Genomic DNA, 23,090 nt, shown 5'->3' with positions numbered 1-23,090 from the left:
CCTCTCTTTCAAATCAGAACCAGTGAAGGCAATGAATGTCCTGTGTGAGTGTCCAGAGGCAGTTGGAAGATGGATGGTGGCTAACCGATTGAGGTTGAATCCTAACAAGATTGAAGTACTGTTTTGGGAAGACATGGGGTGGGCAGGTATAGGGGATTCCCTGGTCCTGAATGGAGTAACTGTGCTCCTGAAGGACCAGGTGTGCAGCCTGGGAGTCATTTTGGACTCACAGCTGTCCATGGAGGTGCAGGTCAATACTGTGTCCAGGGCAGCTGGCCCTGCAGGAACATGAGCTTTTGGATTTGACAAATGAACTTGGAAAAAGCCAGATTTGGAAAGATAAAGTTTGGACTGGTTTTGAAATGGGGGGTTGGATAGACCCCCCCTATGCAGGGATGTTTGGACTTTCCAAGTCTGGCAATGGGCCGTGAGATGTTTGGGGCTGTGGGGGCTCTTAATTTTGGAGGGATTCTGAAACATGGTTTCAAATACTACATGGAGTTTAGTCTGGACTTTGGAAAAGGGGCTGATTTGTTGATAAGGGTCAAAAACATTACCAAGCTGGAGTTCCCACGAGTGAAAGGAGAATATGAAGAAGAGCCACGGAAGGGACATGGAAGAGACTTAAGGGCCTCCGATATAAGGTTACCAGGTTAATGCGCTAGATCAATGGATAAAAAGGACTGACAAAACCCGGGACCAGGAGGAAGGGACGCTGGATGAAGATTGGATTGTTTTTATCTCTCTTTTTTATTACTAGGATTGTTTTATGAAATTGATGAATGTTAGAAAAATGTTGGAACGAAATTACTTGGCTCTAGTAAAAATGTCTAATGAATTAGGCAAGAATATTATGGTTATGAGAAGTTGGTAAAAATAAGATTTAAGTTTTAAGTTTTAAGGTTTTCTATAAGATAAGATGAAAATAGATTAAGGTAACCCTGTTTTCTTTTTTTTCTTTTTCTGCTGTGTTCTTTTTTGTAATTCTAAAAAAATTTCAATAAATATCATTAAAAAAAAAAAAATACTGTGTCCAGGGCAGCTGTCTACCAGCTCCATCTGGTACGCAGGCTGAGACCCTACCTACCTGTGGACTGTCTTGCCAGAGTGGTGCATGCTCTGGTTATCTCCCACTTGGACATCTGCAATGCGCTCTACGTGGGGCTACCTTTGAAGGTGACCCGGAAACTACAACTAATCCAGAATGCGGCAGCTAGACTGGTGACTGGGGGCAGCCGCCGAGACCATATAACACCGGTCTTGAAAGACCTACATTGGCTCCCAGTACGTTTCCCAGGCCTTTGGCTAATTAAACCATCTATGGCCTTTTAAGAGACATCACCTTGCCAACAAAAGTCTGTATAGTTAAAGCTATGGTTTTCCCAGTAGTGATGAAAGGAAGGGAGAGCTGGACCATAAAGAAGGCTGATCGCCGAAGAATTGGTGCTTTTGAATTATGGTGCTGGAGGAGACTCTTGAGAGTCCCATGGACTGCAAGAAGATCAAACCTATCCATTCTTAAGGAAATCAGCCCTGAGTGCTCACTGGAAGGACAGATCCTGAAGCTGAGATTCCAATACTTTGGCCACCTCATGAGAAGAGAAGACTCCCTGGTAAAGACCCTGATGGAGGGCACAAGGAGAAGGGGACGACAGAGGATGAGATGGTTGGACAGTGTTCTTGAAGCTACCAGCATGAATCTGACCAAACTGCGGAAGGCAGTGGAAGACAGGAGGGCCTGATGCGCTCTGGTCCATAAACAACAACGGCAACATGGCCTTTTAAACTGTGGGATGTGGGTAATGTTTTTGTTTGTTACTGTGGTATCTATTTTGTGTTTTTATATTCTAAACCGACCTGTGATTGGATGAAGGGAGGTAAAGAAATGTAATAAACCATCATTTTCTTCTCCTCCTCTCCTGAGAGGAGGAGGGTTTCAACCTTGCTGGCTGCTGCTTGGCAAGCACTTATGAAGGAGCACCCTGAAGTTCATAGGACTGAATCCTCTACTCACTAGCTGATGAATGGAGGGTTCAATCCTGCAGACTGCAGCTGCACAAGTGCTTTCATAGTTTAGATATGTGCTTGGTCACAGAATATAAACAGGCAGATGCAAAACTTCATGCTTTGAAGTTGTTGGGTTGTTGTTGTTTTTACTATCAAACAGTATACAGGATGGCTGAAATAAAATAAACAAGCAAAGAAGCATACTTACTGGTAATTCTTCTGATATATATGCATTGCCCTCCACGGGGAGCCACGCAGGTGCTCCATTGAACGGCGCAGCCTTGGGCAGTTTTATAATCATTGCAGACCTGACAGCGGAGAGCTTCAGCTGCAGGCAAAGGATCAGAAACAATCCCCTATATGAATGTGACCACCTTCATATTACAACACACACACACACACGTATGTCCTTGCCCAAGGGATGAGAAAAGGGGCGTACAAGAAGATCAACACTGCGCGCTATGATTTAGAATTACAATATGCAATTCTGCAGCAGACCTTGTTTCCACTCCAGAAGAGAGAATACAAAGCAGCCTGGGAAGCCGCCAGCATCTCTAGCGACAATGTTTGAGATGGTTCGCCGACAAGCATCCAGGGTTCACTGCTGAACACCACTGCACTGGGCAGGGAGACCAAGAGGGTCTTATGTTTTAAAATGTTTTGAACGAGCAGCAAGAATACTCATCGCAAAACATTGGAAGACCCAAGATTTGCCCACGCTGGAAGAATGGCAGACGCAACTGATAGACTACATGGAATTGGCAGAAATGACTGGCAGAATCCGAGACCTGGGAGAAGAGACAGTGGAAGAGGACTGGAAAAAGTTCAAGGACTATCTACAAAAACATTATAAACTGTATGAATGTTAAGAAGATGCAGGATAGAAAATAATATGGCACCAGTAATTTAATTGAAAGAATATGAGAATAAGTGATGTTTAAGAAAAAGATGAAACTTGGAGTAACATTATGTTTAAATTAAGTATCTAAGCACCTGAAAAAAATGTTTAAAGTTGGAGACATAATATTTGAAATTTATAAAATAAGATTTGGAACAAGGTGATAAATTGCTGCTTATAATTCTATAATTGGGAACGCAGGAGGGGGAGATGTGAGGAAGTCCAAAAGGTTAAGAAAATATGTTTTACAGACAGTTGATTTCGTTTTATATTTTCTATTCTTTGTGTATCTCTTTGCTTCTTTCATTTTATCTTTCTTTTTAACTGTGTTTGTTATATCTTGGTGATGGTATTTTATATGTTTGGTGATTTTATTGTTTAAAACCTTTAATAAATATTTTATAAAAAAAATAAAATAAAATGTTTTGAACGGTTTTAACTTTGGTTCCTCTGTTTTGTTTTTGTTGGGTTGATGTTGGTTAAATGTTTAGTTGGGCTTGGCGGTCATTTTAATTTGGGTATAACTGTAAAATGTTTATTGTTGTTGTTGTTATTGTTATTGGTTTCTATTGATTTATTGGTTTGTTTGTTGCTCGTATAGGATATTTTGTTTTTTAATGCTTGATGCTTTGTTGTGTTTCTATATAGTCATACCTTGGATCCCAAACGCCCTGGAACTCGGATGTTTTGGCTCCCAAACGCCGCAAACCCGGAAGTGAGTGTTCCGGTTTGTGAACATTCTTTGGAACCTGAACGTCCGACGGGGCTTCTGCGGCTTCTGATTGGCTGCAGGAGCTTCCTGCAGCCAATCAGAAGCTGTGCTTTGGTTTCTGAATGTTTTGAAGTCAAACTGACTTCTGGAACAGATTACATTCGACTTCCAAGTGACTGGGGAAACCCAGCAAGATGGGTGAGATATTTTTTCAAAAAAAATATTGTTGTTGTTGTTGGCAGGGCTTTTTTTTCCAGTTGGAATTCAGTTCTGGCACCTCTCAGGTAGGCGCCATTGCTATTATAAGAGAACAAGGGAGGCATTCATGTTGAGTTTCGGCACCTCTTTTTCTAGAAAAATAGCACAGCTTATGGGAGAGCCACAAGTTCACATGGGAATAGTTAATTAAGCTCTGTGCTTATATGACTTCAGCACTGATTAGCAGCATGCAGCATTGAGCCCTGATGTCACAGCCTGAGCCATACTATAGTAGATCAGACACTATTATTATTATTATTATTATTATTATTATTATTATTATTATTAACAACAACAACAGCAACCTGATCCTTTTCACTAGATATACCAGGGATGGAGCTTGAGATCTTCTAATCTGAATGCAAAGTAGATGCTACACTACTGAGCTCCTCTTTCTCTTCATGTGGCACTAAAATGTAGTAACATTTGATTCAAGTACATATATTTCCATTTCCATGCCACTTTTCCACCAAAGAGGTCTTCAAAAGATTTCCAATCAGAATTAATGCTGCATGCACAGCAATAACAATGAATAAGAGATACATTGCGTGGACAGGCGGAGTCCCCAGATCCTGCACGGTCCCCCCGTCATGTGGAATAACGACTCAAGACAACGTGCTATGGGATTAAATTGGCCACAACTTTATTAAATTTCAAATGTGGGTAGACCTTGGCTCAGGCATTGGGCGTTCTCCCTCCCCGGTCCCCAGCCGGGGACCTAGGGAGCATCAGGGTTATCCAGTGTGTGCGTGGGGTGGGGGTGGGGGGAGCCAAGTGAGGATTCCTAGGTAAGATCCTCCCTCTATTGTGTGGGCAGGTAATCCCTCCCCTACCTGGCCTGGTCTCCTTGGCAACGCTTCCCCCAGGTGGGATTGGACAACTGACTGAGGTAGGCGGAGACCTCCAGGTATCCCACCTGAGGGAAGGCAAAGCCAAGCCTATGCTGTTGGAGCTGCTCCAGATCTAGGGGCTGCACGCGTCCACGCAAAGGGCGCCCCCCGTTTTAAGCGGGGAGCGGTCATTCCAGTTCCGTTTTTTTTTTAATTTTTATAAATACAGTTACAAAGAACAACAGCAAACTAAAATACATTCTTAAATGGAAGCAAGAGAATGGCAAACATAAACAGAAGGCTGAAACAGATTGGTATGCAGAGCACTCTGCACAAAATCCAGATATATATAAAGAAAAAGCACAACAGATCATTCCTAAAGCATCATTTTAATTTCAGAAACAAGATTAGGCTATTGGACACCTTTAGCTTAGAGAAGCTTTCAGACAAAATCCACTTAAAAAGTGGGATAAGATTTGTTTCAGTACATGAGATATCACAGCAGTTTTCAAACGAGGGCCCTGAATAAGTTGAGTTATCGTCATAGCTGAGACTTTCTCATACTTACCCAAGCCAAAGCAGCAGATAATGAATAAAAAGCATACAAGCTGCATTCTGTATGTGTTTTGTTTTCTCCCTTGAGCTGATGACTCAGGAGAAGGAATCAAGTGTCCTGTGCTATGTTCCTCATATAATGGCTTGGAAATGTGGGCAGATATGCATTTAAAGTGGACTTGTGGCCTCTTCCTGAAGAGACTCATTTTTCATGCCAGAACTGAAATTATGACCCATTACAATCTTATCGGGAAAGCACAATCTAAGCCTGTGACATTCTTTGATCTTAGAACACCATAGCATTATGCATAATCTGTTACAGATATTTGACTATAGTGCCACCATAAGCAGATGAGGCAGAGTTGCTGCCAGCAGCCACAACACCAGTTGCCAGACTGCTTTTTCTACGCCAATCAGGCCTGTGTGTCCTTCTGCTCGTGGTGGTGAGAGCATGCCTGGTGGTCCAACTGCCAGGAGATCATTTAAGGATTCAGGAGCTTGTCCTACACTTGAGTAGGACCCTGGCAGAGACACATGCCCAACTGGCATGTTCTCTCCCTCCTGGTCGATCGTATGGGAGCTTCAAAAGCTTTCTTCTGCCCGAACATCACAGTGCCCGATGGCAACAGACACCGGTATACTTAGGGATCCACAGAGTTTGCGCAGCTTGCATAACAGACCTCAGCAACTCAGCATTTTGGCTAATCTACTTTATTTACATATAAACACACATGGAGCACTGCAACATGGGTCCTTCTCTCTCTAGCATCAGACAGCAAAGAGAAACAAAACAAAGGACAATAGTCCCACTTCATGGAACACAGTAACACAAACATCCTGTCTCCATCACTTCCCACTCTGTGGAGTTAAAACATACACCATCATGTGATAGACAAAAATTCCATGACTGCAATCATGGAGCAGGAATTCTAACAGATATTAGCTGTGGCAGGAAGGCAGGGCCACCTTGTTTGGTGGAACCTGGGGGGGAGCCTGAGCCTGGACTGCTCATGGAAGCCAGGGATGTAGTTGCCAGAGTCATAGCGGCTCAAAGGCCAGTTACTTTTTTTTCAACAGAGTCCCTGATGGGTCCCTTCTCCAGTGTCCTAGAGCTGTCCAATCAGCATGAAATGGAAACTTTATAGTCACTGTGTGCACCAAACGTAAGCATTTAGGAGCACTGAAAACATTAGAGGGCCTTCTCGGTAGTGGCACCCACCCTGTGGAATGCCCTCCCACCAGATGTCAAAGAGAACAACTACTACCAGACTTTCAGAAGACATCTGAAGGCATCCCTGTTTAGGGAAGCTTTTAATGTTTGATGTATTACTGTATTTTAATATTTTCTTGGAAGCCGCCCAGAGTGGCTGGGGAGGCCCGGCCAGATGGGCAGGGTATAAATATGTTGTTGTTGTTGTTGTTGTTGTTGTTGTTGTTGTTGTTGTTGTTGTTGTTGTTGTGTTGTTGTTGTTGTTGTTGTTGTTGTTGTTGTTTCATTATAATAATTATTTTCAGCAGCATCATCATTAATATGAATATGAATAGTAATAGTAATAATATTTTTGTACCCTGCCTTTCCCTTGATGGGACTCATGGCGGCTTACTGATAAAAACACAAACTGCTAAAAAGGCAGAAAAACCAATCATTAAAATACAATTAAACATTGATAGAATTAACTATATACAGATATGAAATCTGTTTAAAACATACCAATAATTACAATAATATCTGCACTGCACCAGCCCTTTTTGAAAATCTGTCAATTCTCAAAAGCCTGTTACTGTTGGGATATGAGTACTACGCAGCTGCGAACAAGCAGCTGGATGTTTACATCACATGATGGAGCTGACCGTGGGACAGGAAGTTCCAGGGAATTCACAGGGATTTGTTCTTTGTGTAACATGAGACATTCCTGTTGCTTGTGTGAAGGAAGTCTCAGTGAGTTGCTCGGAGGAGACTGAGCGAGCAGACATGTTTTTGTACAGTTGTACAGTGAGAAATAAACTAGAGTTGAAATAGACTTTCTGACTATCTTCTTTCTCCTGCTGGTATGCAAGGAAGAAGGGGGTGTGCACCTTTCACCCAGGGAGGTGTCGCCTATCAAGATCTGCCTGGACTGCCGGGATGCCAGCCAGGGTAGATCACCGGCAAACAGGCCCCTGGAGCCTGGGAGAGGGGCCAGCCTCTCCCGAGGGGGCTAGTTTTCCAACAGTTACAGCAAGAAATTCTTCCCCTGCCGGCAGGAGGACAGCAAGGAGACAGCCAGTCGACCTTCTCTAGGGAGGGAGATCCATATGTTGTATTTGTTTTCCTTTGGGTGAACAACATGCATTTATGATAAATACATTTAGAAAATGCACTTGCAGTTTCTTTTAGCTCAATGATTCCATGAACACATCAGGATATATTTGAAGAGCCTCAAATTCTCAGTATCCCCCCCCCCAAAGATCAGAACTGACAGTGGGACATGTTTGGGTGCATATTATAGATGGCTACATCACTTTAAAACTATTGCCTGTCTCCATCTTGCCTGATGCTTCTCCATATAATTCCAGCAGTTATTTTGCTCTCTGCAAGTGGCCGATTATTTCATGTAAGAGGCTGTGAGTTTGGGAAAGGTGGAATAAAATGTTGCAAATACCAAATTAATATTAATCAATGGAAGGGGGTACATGGAAGGAACTTGAGACAGAAACACAATAAATAAAGTGGAGTTGACAAAAAGTGGGAAGTCGCACACACTTCTCTTCATCCAGGCAAGCAAGAGGCATTATTAGATGGTGAGGACACATTCCAGCCTAGCAAAAGCTCCAATTGAGAGTATGGAAGATGAACAGAGGAGGGTGGGACCTCAGAAGAAGGGGTGTGGTCTGGGAAGGGGTCCATTGTCTGGAAGAATCCCACGGGCTGGATAAAGAGTCTTGAAGGGCTGTATTTGCTTCCTGGACCTGAGTTTCCCCACCCCTGCATGAGCAAGAGAATGACATCAACAGAGAGGTTCTTTCCAACACTTGAGGAGTGCTCAAATGAAAATACCCTTATTAACAGGATCAGGTAAGGCAAACATTCCTCTGATCTCACAAATTCATCCTTAATATCTAAAGGTCCACATATTGTGATGGTTACAAAGGTCTTTCTTACAACACCACATATCTTCCCTGGATAACTTGTCCTGAAACTTCACCCTACGGCATACATTGGTGCAGCCCCGGTCCATTCGCATCACAGCACCATCTGGAAAGGGATAGTAAGAAAGAGAAAAATATATCCAAGCTCCATGATAAGCATATGGTTTCCACCACCACCACCACCACCATTTTATTATTATAAAGGAAACTTGTATGGCAAGTTTCATGCTATTAGCCTGATGGATTTCACTTTTATAAGCTGTAAGGTAAAAGGAGCCCTGGACAGTTAAGTCCAGTCAAAGGTGACTACGGGGTTGCGGCATTCATCTAGCTTTCAGGCCAAGAGAGCCAGCGTTTACCTACAGACAGCTTTCTAGGTCATGTGGCCAGCATGACTAAACCACTTTTTCTGCAACAGAACACCGTGATGGAAGCCAGAGCACACAGAAATGCTGTTTACCTACCTGCCACAGCAGGACCTATTTATCTACTTGCACTGGTGTGCTTTCAAACTGCTAGGTTGGCCGGAGCTGGGACAGACCAACGGGAGCTCATCCTGTCACAGGGATTCGAACCACCGATTTTCCGATCAGCAAGCCCAAGAGGCTCAGTGGTGCCATAAGCTGTAGAATGTTGTGCTTTATATAGATGGTTTTACTACTTGCCTGAACTATAATAACATAAATTAGCCTCCACTAACAGCAGAATTTAGCCTCCAGCTGTATATATAAGGCTAGCATGCTGTTGCTTCTCTTACTGGGGAACAAAGCAAGACACCATTCTTTATATGCCATGGATTTTGGAAAAGATGAGCTTGGTACTTACAAATGTGACATTTTCTTACGGTGAAAATGTTTTTTAGCAAGGTTCATTTTAACATTTCTATAACAGAAGTACATTGCAGCCCAAACTCTTACTCTTTCATCCTGTGTATATCTAGAGCAGTGAACCTAGAATCATAGAATTCTAGAGAATCGTAGCGTTGGAATGGACCGTAAAGGATAATCTAGTCCAACCCCCTGTTATGCAGGAATCTCACCTAACCAATTCCTAAAAAGCTGGAGTATAGTTGCGGTACAACTGTGTCTGCTGCTGCCGCCATGTTGCCTCTTGTCTCTGCACTCTTCTTACTGAGGATGCACTGCAGCTCAGCCACTGGCGTCTAGCACATCTGCTTAGAGCATCTGATCCATACTCTACCCAGCCCCAAGTGCATAGTCTATGTCCAGCAGAATCAGAGGTAGACTCACTGGTAAAAAGTAAAGGTAAAGGGACCCCTGACCATTAGGTCCAGTTGTGGCCAACTCTGGGGTTGCAGAGCTCATCTCGCTTTATTGGCCGAGGGAGCCGGCATACAGCTTCTGGGTCATGTGGCCAGCATGACTAAGCCGCTTCTGGTGAACCAGAGCAGAGCACGGAAACGCCATTTACCTTCCCGCTGGAGCGGTACCTATTTATCTACTTGCACTTTGACATGCTTTCGGACTCACTGGTACAGGGCAGGAAAGAGTGGCTATCAGATGTCCAAAGGCTGAAGCATTGGAGGACTTTAGCAGCAAGTGTAAGAGTACTCATGCTTACAGCCAGACTCACCTGTAACAGTCATCCGGCTGTAGCAGAATCTCCGAGGTCCCGCCTTGCAAGTTTTTTCTCTATGCTCACAGGTGTTATCATGCTGAACTTCTCCACAGTGAAGGCACCTGATAACTCCAGCTGGACAAGACGAGCAAAAAAGGGGGAATAGAAAACAAATAAACAAATAATAATAATAATACATAATAATTTCATTCTTTGTACCCTGCCCATTTGACTGGGTTGCCCCAACCACTCAGGGGCGATGTCTGGTTGGAGGAAGATTGCTGGCAATACACCTGCTTGAAAAGAAATGCATTCATATGGAACACACCAAATGCCAACAACAACTGCAAGTTAGGTACCGTATTTTTCGCCCTATAGGACACACTTTTCCCCCTCCAAAAATGAAGGGGAAATCTGTGTGTATCCTATGTGGCGAATGCAGGCTTTCGCTGAAGCTTGGAGAGCGAGAGGGGTTGGTGCGCATCAGAATCTCCTGGACTTCCCTCCTCTCCTTTGTGCATCCTATTGTTAATCGTTTCCTCCTGCATCTTTTATAATAACCCAAATCTTTTACACCTCCATTATAGCCAAGATTCACCATTAAGCTACAAGTGTTATTCCAATCCTATGAACAATTTTAACTGTTTACAATGGTTTTTAAGATAAATTATAAATTTCCCCCTTTCTTTATTAAAGTTTTGGTTTTCCTGATTTCTGATTCTTCAGGTCATTTTTGCCATTTCAGCATAATCCATCAACTTAATCTGCCATTCTTCTCTGGTCAGGACTTTATCTTCTTTCCATCTCTGGAAAGCACTGTTCATTTCAGATACTTGTACCGAGACTTTTCTGCAACTGGCATCTTAGAATTCCCAGAATTGGATGAGCTACATAAATTAAGCAATTCCCAATAGCTCTCTCCTAGTAATTCCCCTCTAGAGTGCTTTGTTATTTTGCCTTGGACTTACCTGCCTCAAGATACAGAAGGATGAAGAAATGTATTGCCAGAAGGATGTTTAGCTTTACTTCCATTTTTTACCGAGACTGAGGGCAAAAACAAGAAAAGGCAATCAAACTTAAATAAAGGCAGATGAGGGGGGAGGGCAGGGGTTTGAGGGGTGCAAGCTTCCCACACTGGACTATGGGAAGAACAGAGTGGCTAGATTTAATTATCATCCTTGAGGGCTAGTGGGTGGGCCGCTAGAAACTTATGGTTAGTGAAGATGCAGAACATCTAGTGACTCATGATGGACATTTGTAAGTCTTCCATGAACTTGTGGAAGAATGGCGTAGGTGAATGTCATGGCCAGGTTCTTTCCATGCTGGTACAGGGGCCACAGGTGCTGCCTTGACTGTAGCGTGCATACTTGTGTACACATTATGACAGACACAACTGCTTTATAACCATGACTGAACCCCAGCTTGTGTTTGCCAATTCTCTGGAAAAGGACAGGACTTGATCAACAGCAAAGCGTATGAATATGTGATGAAGCCTCTTCTTAGGAGAGTTGCTAGCAGTGTAATGAGTCATCCATCAAAGCTTCAGGGGTTGTTACTAAGTGTACATTTACACTTAGGTGTTGAGGAGACAGAAGAGAACTGGGACTGTGGCCAAGCTTCAAAGAAACAAGCTCTCCATTATTATTTGGCATCTCATTTCCTGGACTGCTTCAACTCCTGAGACTCTACAGCAGCCTTCATCAACCTGTTGCCCCAGATGATGGAGAATACAACATGCAGCAGCAGCAGCAGCAGCAGCAGCAGCAGCAGCAGCAGATAGCATGAGATCTGAGGCATGATTTGATGACGTGAACATGCCTGCACTAATGCAAAGGGTGAAACTGAGATCTTCTGGACTGCAGCTTAGGGATTCCCCGCCCCCTCCTGCTTGCACACAAGGGGAAACGTGGGGGCTGAGGTCAAGGCAGGACCAGATTTAGAGGAAGAGAGGCCCTAGGTTACTCCACTTTTGAGGCCCCTCCCCATCCCCCACCCTCACAACTAGAAGAAAATGGAAGAGTGTTATAAATAAATACAGTGGTACCTCGGGTTACATACGCTTCAGGTTACAGACTCCACTAACCCAGAAACAGTGCTTCAGGTTAAGAACTTTGCTTCAGGATGAGAAGAGAAATCATGCTCCGGCAGCATGGCAGCAGCAGGAGGCCCCATTAGCTAAAGTGGTGCTTCAGGTTAAGAACAGTTTCAGGTTAAGTACGGACCTCCGGAACAAATTAAGTATTTAACCCGAGGTACCACTGTATTGAGTGAAGCCAAGGATGATGACGAGTATTTAAAATTCTGCAATTCACAATTTCTCCTCTAAAGGACATAAGATATTATTGTTAAATACCATGGTGATTTTAAAGAATCCATAAAATTAACACTGAAAAACTTTTGCAACAACTGAACTTTGTAAACCTTTTGTTTACAAAGGGCAGGCCCTTGTTTTATATCTAGCTTGTTTCATAGTATGTTTACTATGAAGTTGGTCCCATGTGTTCAGTGAGGTTTCCTTCCCTGTAAGTGTGCTTTAGGATTAGAGCAACAGTCCAAGATTTACCTATCAATCAACTTCCGTGCAATGCATTTTGATCTGTGGAGCAAAGCCTCAGCTCTCCCCAATGGTTTCTGCTCCCCCCCCCTTCAAGCACTTTCTCCCCCCCCCTTTTCTCCCCCTGTTTTATTAAATTTGCTTAGTAACATAACATTATTATATATATATTCTATAAAACAAAGACTACAGAACAAAATTCATTCATACTACAATGCCTAACTACATAACATTAATATATATGGTTTCTGAAAAAATGGCTTACATAACAACATCAATTCAAAAAACCATCCTGTTTACTCCCCCCCCCCTCTTCCTTTCCTCTCCCTCCCCACTCCAGCCCTCACCCGCCCCCGGTTAAGCCTTCCTTCTTCATATCTTTATCCATGTACACAGTCTGTTCATTCGAGCTTGTATGTTAGGTTTGGCTTCCCCTCTTTCTATCCAGTTCCTGTAAAGTGCCCATTTATTTGTGATTCTTTGGCCTTTATTTTCCCACCTATCCTCTGCCACTATTTGTGTGAATATTTCTGATTGTACGTATTCAAAAACATAATCATTCCATATTTCCATATTCAATTTGGCCTTTTCTTTCCATCCCAAAGCAATAACTGCCATTCCAGCTAGAATCATAATCTTGTACAGCTCTTGCTTATTAGTTTTTACTTTGTTATTTCCCAGTATTCCCGAAAATAACAAATCCCTATTAACTCCTATGTTTATTTGAAATAGTCCAGAAATTACCTTTATAATCTTTTGCCAATATTCCTTAACCAGATTACATTCCCACCACATGTGTGAATATAGTCCTTTTTCCTGACCACAATGCCAGCATTTGGGACTAAACCCTTTCAATATATACACCATTTGTGCTGGAGTTCTATACCATTTTAATAAATTTTTTCTACTTAATTCTTTATACTTTTCTATTTTAATATTGTTTATATTCTTCATCAGTTCTTGAGCCATGTTTGGAAGGATCATACCTTCCTGCTCCCATTTAATCTGGGAGAATCAAAGAGAACAACAACTACCAGACTTTTAGAAGACATCTGAAGGCAGACCTGTTTAGGGAAGCTTTTAATGTTTGATGTATCACAGTATTTTAATATTTTTTGGAAGCTGCCCAGAGTGGCTGGGGAAGCCCAGCCAGATGTGTGGGGTATAAATAATAAATTATTATTATTATTATTATTATTATTATTATTATTATTATTATTATTATTATTATTATCCTTATCATTCCCCAATGGCTTCTGCTCATTGGTTCCACTCTATAATGTTTTGTTGTTCTTGCCTCTGGGATTTACCTGAATCAAGGTAGAGAAGGGCTAGGAAACCCATGACCAGAACTTTGTTCATCCTTAGTTTACTTCTTTCAGGCCAAAGAAGGAAGAGAATCTAAGTTAAATGAAAGGAAACAAGGAGAAAAATTGCAAGCTTCCTACACTGGGTGATGGTAGAACAGAGTGGGTGACTCTAACATTGCACCTGGGTCCTGAAGAGTTGATTATAGGAGGCACGTTGGCAGTGAGGGGATAGAACGTCTAATAGCTTATGGACATTTGCCAAGTCTCTCATGTGCTGGAGGAAGAATTGGTAAGTATCTCGTCCTCCTTTGAACCTCCACTAATTATGCAACCAAGAAACACAGGTACACATCGTCCTCATCCTCCTTTCACACCCACCACTTTTATCTAAAATGACAGCAAGTAAAAGTAAGCCCCCGCAGACGGTACATTTTGTATCCACATCCCTCAACGCTCATCTTAAAACACGGTAAATGCATGTTCTGAAATGTGTAACTCATGACGGCAGATTGTCAAGGGTGCTCTCCAGCCAAGGAACGAACATGGCAGAGAAATTATCTCCTTATTTTCAAAGAAAACACATGACAGTTGCTTCTACTGTTGCTTCACACCAATTTGGTATCTAGGCAGCTATTCCCATGTCTGCGCTCTATGGAGCAATTGCAGCAAAAATGGGGACCACTCCCCCTCCTCATGTTTAAGTACCTTCCCCCAACAGGCTGTGGGCATGGAGGCTGATTCTGTAATAATAATAATAATAATAATAATAATAATAATAATAATAATAATGATGATGATGTCAGGGCTGCCTCAGGTCCCAGCTCACAAGAGACCACGCCAAGTCCAGTTTATATACAGAGATGTTTATTGCAGTTCATTATCCGCTCCACAGCCGAGGCGCGCAGCCCCACGTCTGTTACGCTTAGACCGTTGAAGTCCCCTCTGAGTCAGTCCCTCCCCTGCACCAGTTTAAGAGGCTTGCACTGCTCCACCTCTTCCTTTCTTTCCTTTTCCGCAGGGTCTTCCTGCCCGCTGGGGTTTCGCCCCTCCTGGATTCCCCTGACGCGGAATCCCCAGACTGCTCTCCCCCCCTCCTGCGGGCTTTGGGACCTGGCTCCTCCTCCGGGCTCCCTGTTCTTCCGCGCGCCGCCACATTTGAACTTGGCGCGCGCGCCCAACCTCTAACCTTCCTCTTGACAGTTACACTACTCCCTTCACTACTCCCCTCCCCTTCCGGGAGGATGCCTTGCTCCGACCTCCCCTCCTTCTCTGCTGCCGGAGTTGTTTCCCCTGTCACACTGGAACCTCCACCCCCTTCACTGCGCTCTGGCGGGGAAGCCGGTCCTGACTCCCAGCTCCCACTTTGGGATCCCCTGCTGGCCCCCTGCTCCTGACGAGTCCCCCCTGGGACTCCCCTTGGCTTGACCACAGGCGCCCCCTTCTGGGAATCCTCCGATTCACTTGAAAGACTCATGGAATCCCTCGAGTCATTGTCATCCTCTTCCTCACTGTCCTGGGATTCTTCCCCATCGCTCTCCGTCTCCTCCCTCCCCTGTGCCTCTGTCCCTGAACCCCTGACAAATAATAATAATAATAATAATAATAATTTTATTATTTATACCCTGGCCATCTGGCCGAGTTTCCTCAGCCACTCTGGATGGCTTACAGCACATAAATAATTGTAAAACATTAGACATTGAAAATTTCCTGATACAGGGCTGGCTTCCTGCTTCAATCCTTTCCTGGTTCTGGGAGAAAGTGATATAGGAGAGGGTGGTCTGCCTATTCCTCCTCTTCCCCCATCTCTCAAGTTCCCCCTGCCTCTGATTCTTGCTTCCTGGCTGGTACAGGTCTCCACAGAGGACAGACCTTACCTGTGTCAGACACCAGATACCGTTCCCCTGATGTACACTTGTCGGCGTCTCATCAGTCTTGACACAGATGTACCAAGGCACCTAAGAGTAGTAGTGGCACTTAGACCATAACCTCCAACATGGGGCCGTGCAAAAGCAGGGTGCACATCTTCCAGAGCTGCACTCCCCCAGAAGTCACGTGACCTGTGCAAGAGCACGGCCCCTCCAAACCGGGATGTCCTGATTTAATTGGGACATTTGACGGGTATGTTAGCGGATCAGTATGCGGATGATACCCAGCTCTACCTCTCTTTTAAATCAGAACCAGTGAAGGCGGTGAAGGTCCTGCATGAGTGTCTGGAGGCGGTTGGAGGATGGATGGTGGCTAACTGAGGTTGAATCCTGACAAGACAGAAGTACTGTTTTTGGGGGACAGGAGGCGGGCAGGTGTGGAGGATTCCCTGGTCCTGAATGGGGTAACTGTGCCCCCTGAAGGACCAGGTGCGCAGCCTGGGAGTCATTTTGGACTCACAGCTGTCCATGGAGGCACAGGTCAAATCTGTATCCAGGGCAGCTGTTTACCAGCTCCATCTGGTACGTAGGCTGAGACCCTATCTGCCTGCGGACTGTCTCACCAGAGTGGTACATGCTCTGGTTATCTCCCGCTTGGACTACTGCAATGCGTTCTACGTGGGGCTACCTTTGAAGGTGACTCGGAAACTACAACTAATCCAGAATGTGGCAGCTAGACTGGTGACTGGGGGCGGCCGCCGAGACCATATAACACCGGTCTTGAAAGACCTACATTGGCTCCCAGGAGCGTCTCCACCCCATCATTCTGCCCGGACACTGAGGTCCAGCGCCGAGGGCCTTCTGGCGGTTCCCTCATTGCGAGAAGCAAAACTACAGGGAACCAGGCAGAGGGCCTTCTCGGTAGTGGCGTCCGCCCTGTGGAACGCCCTTCCAGCAGATGTCAAAGCGATAAACAACTACCTGACATTCAGAAGACATCTTAAGGCAGCCCTGTTCAGGGAAGTTTTTAACGTGTGATATTTTACTGTATTTTTGGGTTCTATAGAAGCCGCCCAGAGTGGCTGGGGAGGCCCAGCCAGATGGGCAGGGTATAAATAATAAATTATTATTATTATTATTATTATTATTATTATTATGTGTAGTCTTTGTGGGTATGAATCATTTCCTGTCACGTGATTGTGATCCCTCAAGTGTCAGAGACATGATGCCTCTGAATACCAGTTGCTGGAAACCACAGGCAAGGAGGGTACTAATGTGTTTGGGTCCTACTTGCCATCTTCCCACAGGCAGTTGGTCAGCCACTGTGAAAGCAGAACATTGGCCTGATCCAGTGGGCTCATCTTATGTTCTTGCAGTCTTATGACTCAACCTCTGACTCTGCAAACAAGAATGGGAACGCATCATTGGGCTAAATTAGGGTCACAGCTAGGGATCTACAGAAATCTTCTGTATCATTCCATTTTGCTTCAGCTGTTTCAAATGTTGTTGTTGTTTTGTTGTGCTGTGTATGCGATAAAGAGGAAACACCCTAGGGTGAAGCTGCCCTCCTTTGCTTGTCCCCGTGGTAGTTTGGATTTGCTGGTTAACTTCTCTAATAGGATGGTTTCCCCTGTTTATCTGTTTGTTTCAAAACAGAAAAGCTTTAATAAGAGCTAATTTAAAATGTTGTTGTTCCTATTTATCTGAGTACCCACAATATTATTATTTTTTGCATTATTAGTATTAGTAATTTTATTAGTATCCCCACCCAAATGAGGCAATGCGACTTACAAAAATAGTAATACTCTGCATAGTAATATTCTGTATGAAAGTTACCTTTTCTCTTCCAGGTTGTTTTTTTTTTTTTACTATAATGCAATTTATGAAGGCACGCAAAAACTATCAGAACTAAAAAATAAACGTAACAGTTTGTAACAATAGGCAGTAAACCATTCCATTGCCAACTCGCCTAATAACCATATTTCATTCTTTTGCAATTTCCAGGTTTGGGCCCTGGAATCTCAGACCTGCAGCCCTAACCAGAAGGGATGTTCCTTTAATTTAGAATTTTGACCAAGCCAGAGAAAAATGGGCTTGAAAAGGTTGCTTGTTCTTTGAGATGGACTTCTCGGGAGCCTAACCTGTGCACACGTCTCCACCATTGTAATTTATGACACAGTGCCATATCAGCATAATTACTAGCACTGCATACCCTCCAAGTGTCCCGATTTTCCAGGGAGAGTCCCAGAATTACAAAAGCCACCCTTGCTTCTGATTTGATCATGGAATGTCCCTATTCCCCCCACCAGTGCCGCTGCTGCTGCTGAGCTTGAGGAGGAGAATGAGCCAGTGATTGTCCTGAGCGATGGCCATAGTGGCAGCTTTGTCTGCGAGGGAGCATACCATTGCCTCTGCATGGCTGCCGCTGCCAACCTCTTCCCTTGGACAGCCCATAGTAGCTGCTGGAGAGTGGGCATGGATGAGGAGAGGCTGTGGCCACTGAAATCTTGCCCTATGTGATACACTGGCTCTGATGGGCTGGCAGAAGGCAGGGCCACGCTGGGTGGGACGAAAGAGGGAGCAGAGTGGAGCGCAAGGAGTATTTCTTTTCTTTTTTTAATGCTTTAATATTTAATTCCACATCTAATCTTGCCCCATTCTAAAATTTATTTATTGGTGTGTATGGTACCCCCCCTTTTTTGGAAATCTAATAAATAATAAAATAAAATTGAGATGAAGGGATTTTCTCAGGACAGTGGAGGGCATGTGTGCTTTGTGCCCTTCTTCTGATAATAAATGCTCAGCGGGGGCGGAGGGCAAAAAATGGGGGGAGGTCAAGGAGGGTCAGTTGTGGGGGAGTGAGAAATGTCCCTATTTTCCTCTGATGAATGTTGGAGAATATGGAACTGCAGCAAAAATAGGTTTGTTGCTTGCAGCAAGTTGGCAACAGAGCGGGTTTTTTTTAAAAAAGGAAAGGAAAGCCATAGTCTGTGGACATTAGGGCTCTGCACTAAATCTGGCAGAGGCACAAGCCAAATAAGGCATATTCTGGGGGATTTGGGTCTACAGATGAAACAGAATGGACTGGCCACAAATGAGATGTGGCAGGTGGAGGACATCAGGTGTGAAGGAGAAGCAGGCAGAATGCAAAGCCTGGACATAAGGGAAGTAGGATATTCCTGCCCATGGCTCCTTTGCAATTTGTTTGTCTTGCATGCATGGAAACTGTTCATGAAGCAGCACTGGCCAGAAGCACGTAGGATCAGGTCCTCCAGGATCTGATTCTGCACAATGCTGTGCACTTGCCAAGTTTTTAAAGCCTGTAGTTCTGCTTGTTTTGGAGGCCAAGGAGGATGGACTCTGGGGCAGCACAGGGCAACTTGCCCTAATCTGGGGGCCACAGATTGAGGCCACAGGGTGGGTACGAGGTTCCCTGCATGACAGTAGTAGACATCCAGTTGACCTGACTAATCCATCTTCAACAAAGTTTCATTATTCCTTTATTATTCCTTGACCCAGATGTTGTGATGGTTGCAACGGTCTGTGTTACAGCACAGCATATATTTTTCCAGTCCTGTTTTCCTATACCTGATGGTTTCACACTTCATAGTACAGCCCCGGTCCACATTGACAACAGAAAGCCCTGGGAAAGAAAGAGAAAAAGGCACCATAGTTATCTACTATGGCTGCAGCATGGTTACTAACAGGAGTGAATATTTACTGTATTGTCTTCAGTGCCTGTTATGGACCATTTGTTAAAGGCAAAACAAACCCAGGCATCTAATCCTATTGTGCATATTTGATTTAAACCAGGAATAGGCAAACTCGGCCCTCCAGATGTTTTGGGACTACAATTCCCATCATCTCTGACCACTTGTCCTGTTAGCTAGGGATCGTGGAAGTTGTAGTCCCAAAACATCTGGAGGGCTGAGTTTGCCTATGCCTGATTTAAACCAATGTTTTTATTTATGTTGGGTTATATCTACAAGTCCCTTATTTTCCAAGGGCAGTCTTGAATTTACAGAAGCCATCCCGGTTTCTGATTTTATCTGGGAATGTCCCACTTTTCTTTGACGGTAAAGGGACCCCTGACCATTAGGTCCAGTCGTGGCTGACTCTGGGGTTGCGGCACTCATCTCGCTTTATTGGCCGAGGGAACTGGTATACAGCTTCCGGGTCATGTGGCCGGCATGACTAAGCCGCTTCTCGCGAACCAGAGCAGTGCACGGAAATGCCCTTTACCTTCCTGCCAGAGCAGTACCTATTTATCTACTTGCACTTTGACATGCTTTCGATCTGCTAGGTTGGCAGGAGCAGGGACGAGCAATGGGAGCTCACCCTGTCACGGGGATTCAAACCACCGACCTTCTGATCGGCAAATCCTAGGCTCTGTGGTTTAACCCACAGCACCACCCGCGTCCCACTTTTCTTTAGGATGTCTCTATTTTCATTGGATAAATGTTGGAGGGTATGGAGTTATGTGACCTCCTCTGAGCCAAGGAGATAAGTAACTATATAACCTTTAGAAGACATCTGAAGGGAGCCCTGTATAGGGAAGTTTTTTTAAATGCTTAATGTTTCATTATGTTAAGATTGGAAAAACTGAGAGAATCAAAAGGTACAGATTCCTCCATCTCTACAAAGGCAAAGACAGCATCTCTAATCAATCCTACCAGGGTACTCACCTTTAGCAATCAGCTGAGTATAGCAGAATTTATATCGCCCAGCCCTACAAGTTTTTGCAGCATGGACACATGTATTATCGGTTTTAACCTTCCGACAGTAATGACACACAAAACTTCCAACAGCTAAGAAGAATAGAAAGGAAGAATATTAAGCAATGGATAAATTGAGATTGGTCCCAAGACAAACAGGCACCACCATTTTGGGTGTGTGTGTGTGAAAACAAAGGATGGAGGTGTGAATGACCTATGTAATGAGTATAACAATCATATTCATTAGAGATTTGTGGTATGAATGGAGGAATGAGTGTAGGCCTGTTTTTAGGATGAAGAACACCGCTCTAAAATGAAGTCTTGCTAAGAAGTGGGAAGCATTTGGGAATAATCTGTCCCTTCCAACTTTCTTGGCAACTGCATGAAAGATTGGTGGACTCATCCAAAACCAGGATTAGGAAGGGTAGCCAGTGCCAATATCTCCCATTTACAGAGTCATTGTGCATATTGGCCAGCTTCTGTGGGGAAGTTTGACATTAGCAGCCTTTTAGAAATACTGTTTTGTACAGCTAATTTCATCCATTCACTCAAACTTCACACTTCAAGCAATCCTTTTGCTGTATAGATGGTGTCAGGAGCAAGCTCAATCATATCTATTTCATATACTTGATAGTGAATGACACCTAATGTAAATCACATCTCAGTAACAATCCTTCCTCATTAATTTAACAACACTGCTAATTTCATTTATTCCTACTGACACCTTTCTTTTCTGAGACTGCCCTTTGGACTGGTTGGTCAAAAATTTAACTAAGCATTTCCAATGTCTTTCATACTAACAATGCCCACCATATGTTCTAGGACTTACCCATGTCAAAGTAGACCAGGGCTAAAAAACCTACTGCAAGAACCTTGTTCATCTTTAGTCCGTTTTTCCAAGAAATGGGGGGTGAGATGCAAAGGGTGACTCAAAGTCAAATAGAAGCACAGGTGTTGTGAAGTCGCAACCTTCCTACCTTGCATGATCAGAAGAAGAACACTTTGGGTGGATTTAATTTACTGCCTGAGGGCCAATGAGTTTATTCTTTGAACCTTATTGGCAGTGAGGACTTAGAACAGCTTGGGATTCAGGTGTGTGCCTTAGATCTTCAATTACAGATAGGTAGCCGTGTTGGTCTGCCATAGTCAAAATAAAAAAATTCCTTCCAGTAGCACCTTAAAGACCAACTAAGTTAGTTCTTGGTATGAACTTTCGTGTGCATGCACACTTCTTCAGATACACTGAAACAGAAGTTGCCAGATCCTTCTATATAGTGAGAAGGTGGGGAGGGGTATTACTCAGAAGGGTGGTGGGAATGGGTGATTGGCAGATAGCTGAGATGAGCCTGTTGACAATCACCCATTCCCACCACCCTTCTGAGTAATACCCCTCCCCACCTTCTCACTATATAGAAGGATCTGGCAACTTCTGTTTCAGTGTATCTGAAGAAGTGTGCATGCACACGAAAGCTCATACCAAGAACTAACTTAGTTGGTCTTTAAGGTGCTACTGGAAGGATTTTTTTTAATTAGATCTTCAATGTACATGCAGAAGAATACTGTGTGAAATGTCATTCCTGGGGCAGTCCATAAAACCCTGCCTTTGTCCAAGGTGCATTGCAAGTAGGGATGGTCATATATATGGATTTTGGATTCTCTTCATTTTTCATTCTTCCAGTTACAGTGGTACCTCGGGTTAAGAACTTAATTCATTCTGGAGGTCTGTTCTTAACCTGAAACTGTTCTTAACCAGAAGCACCACTTTAGCTAATGGGGCCTCCCGCTGCCGCTGCGCTGCCACTGCACTGCACACAATTTCTGTTCTCCTCCTGAAGCAAAATTCTTAACCCGAGGTAATATTTCTGGGTTAGCGGAGTCTGTAACCTGAAGCGTATGTAACCTGAAGTGTATGTAACCCGAGGTACCACTGTATTAATTCAGTTGTACACATTTCAGAAATTTGTGGACTGTTACTATTAAAAAAAAATCCTCATGGGAAACCATCTCTATTTTATCACAAATTTATACCGATAGATATTAAGGCTGTGCATGGAGTCCATGATCTGATTTGAGGGCCTGATCCAGTGTTTTTGGAGTCCCTGATCTGACCCAGGACAATCCAAGGACAATTTTAAGCATGCCGTTAAAAAGGGCATGTCTTGCAACACTTCGTCCCTAAAATTGGGATGTCGGGAAGGGCATGATGCTTTGGCAATCATCGGCAGGATTGTCCCAGAGCGCTGGAAGCATAGGTGCTATTTTGCACCGAATATTGTGGCTGCCCACAACGAAGGGCTTCAACTTTGCCAATTGACTTTGTGGGGGTCCAGCCCCACAAATATATTATTGTGGGTGCCTAAGCACCCATGGCCCCCTGGAGTTGGCTCCAGTGGCTGGAAGGTAGGCATTCTGGCACGATAATGCTGACAATCGCCAGAGTGCTAGATCAGAAGGTGCTGTGGCACAACCCTCCTAGAGGGTTTGCTCTAGAGTGAGTGTCTTTTGGTCTGGCTCTCTGGCACAATGACTCACACCAGATTGCCAGACAAAAAAATAGGACATTCCAGGATCCAAACAGAAGTGGGGATTGTCTTCTGTGATCCGGGTTGTCTCGCTTAAAATGGGACACTTGCCGGTTATGAAAGTGTGGGATGCAACAGGAGATCTGGGGCCTAGTGC

Source organism: Podarcis liolepis (assembly GCF_965112155.1).
Source record: "Podarcis liolepis genome assembly, chromosome: 16".
Lineage (NCBI taxonomy): Eukaryota > Metazoa > Chordata > Lepidosauria > Squamata > Lacertidae > Podarcis > Podarcis liolepis.
This window is presented reverse-complemented; position numbering follows the sequence as displayed.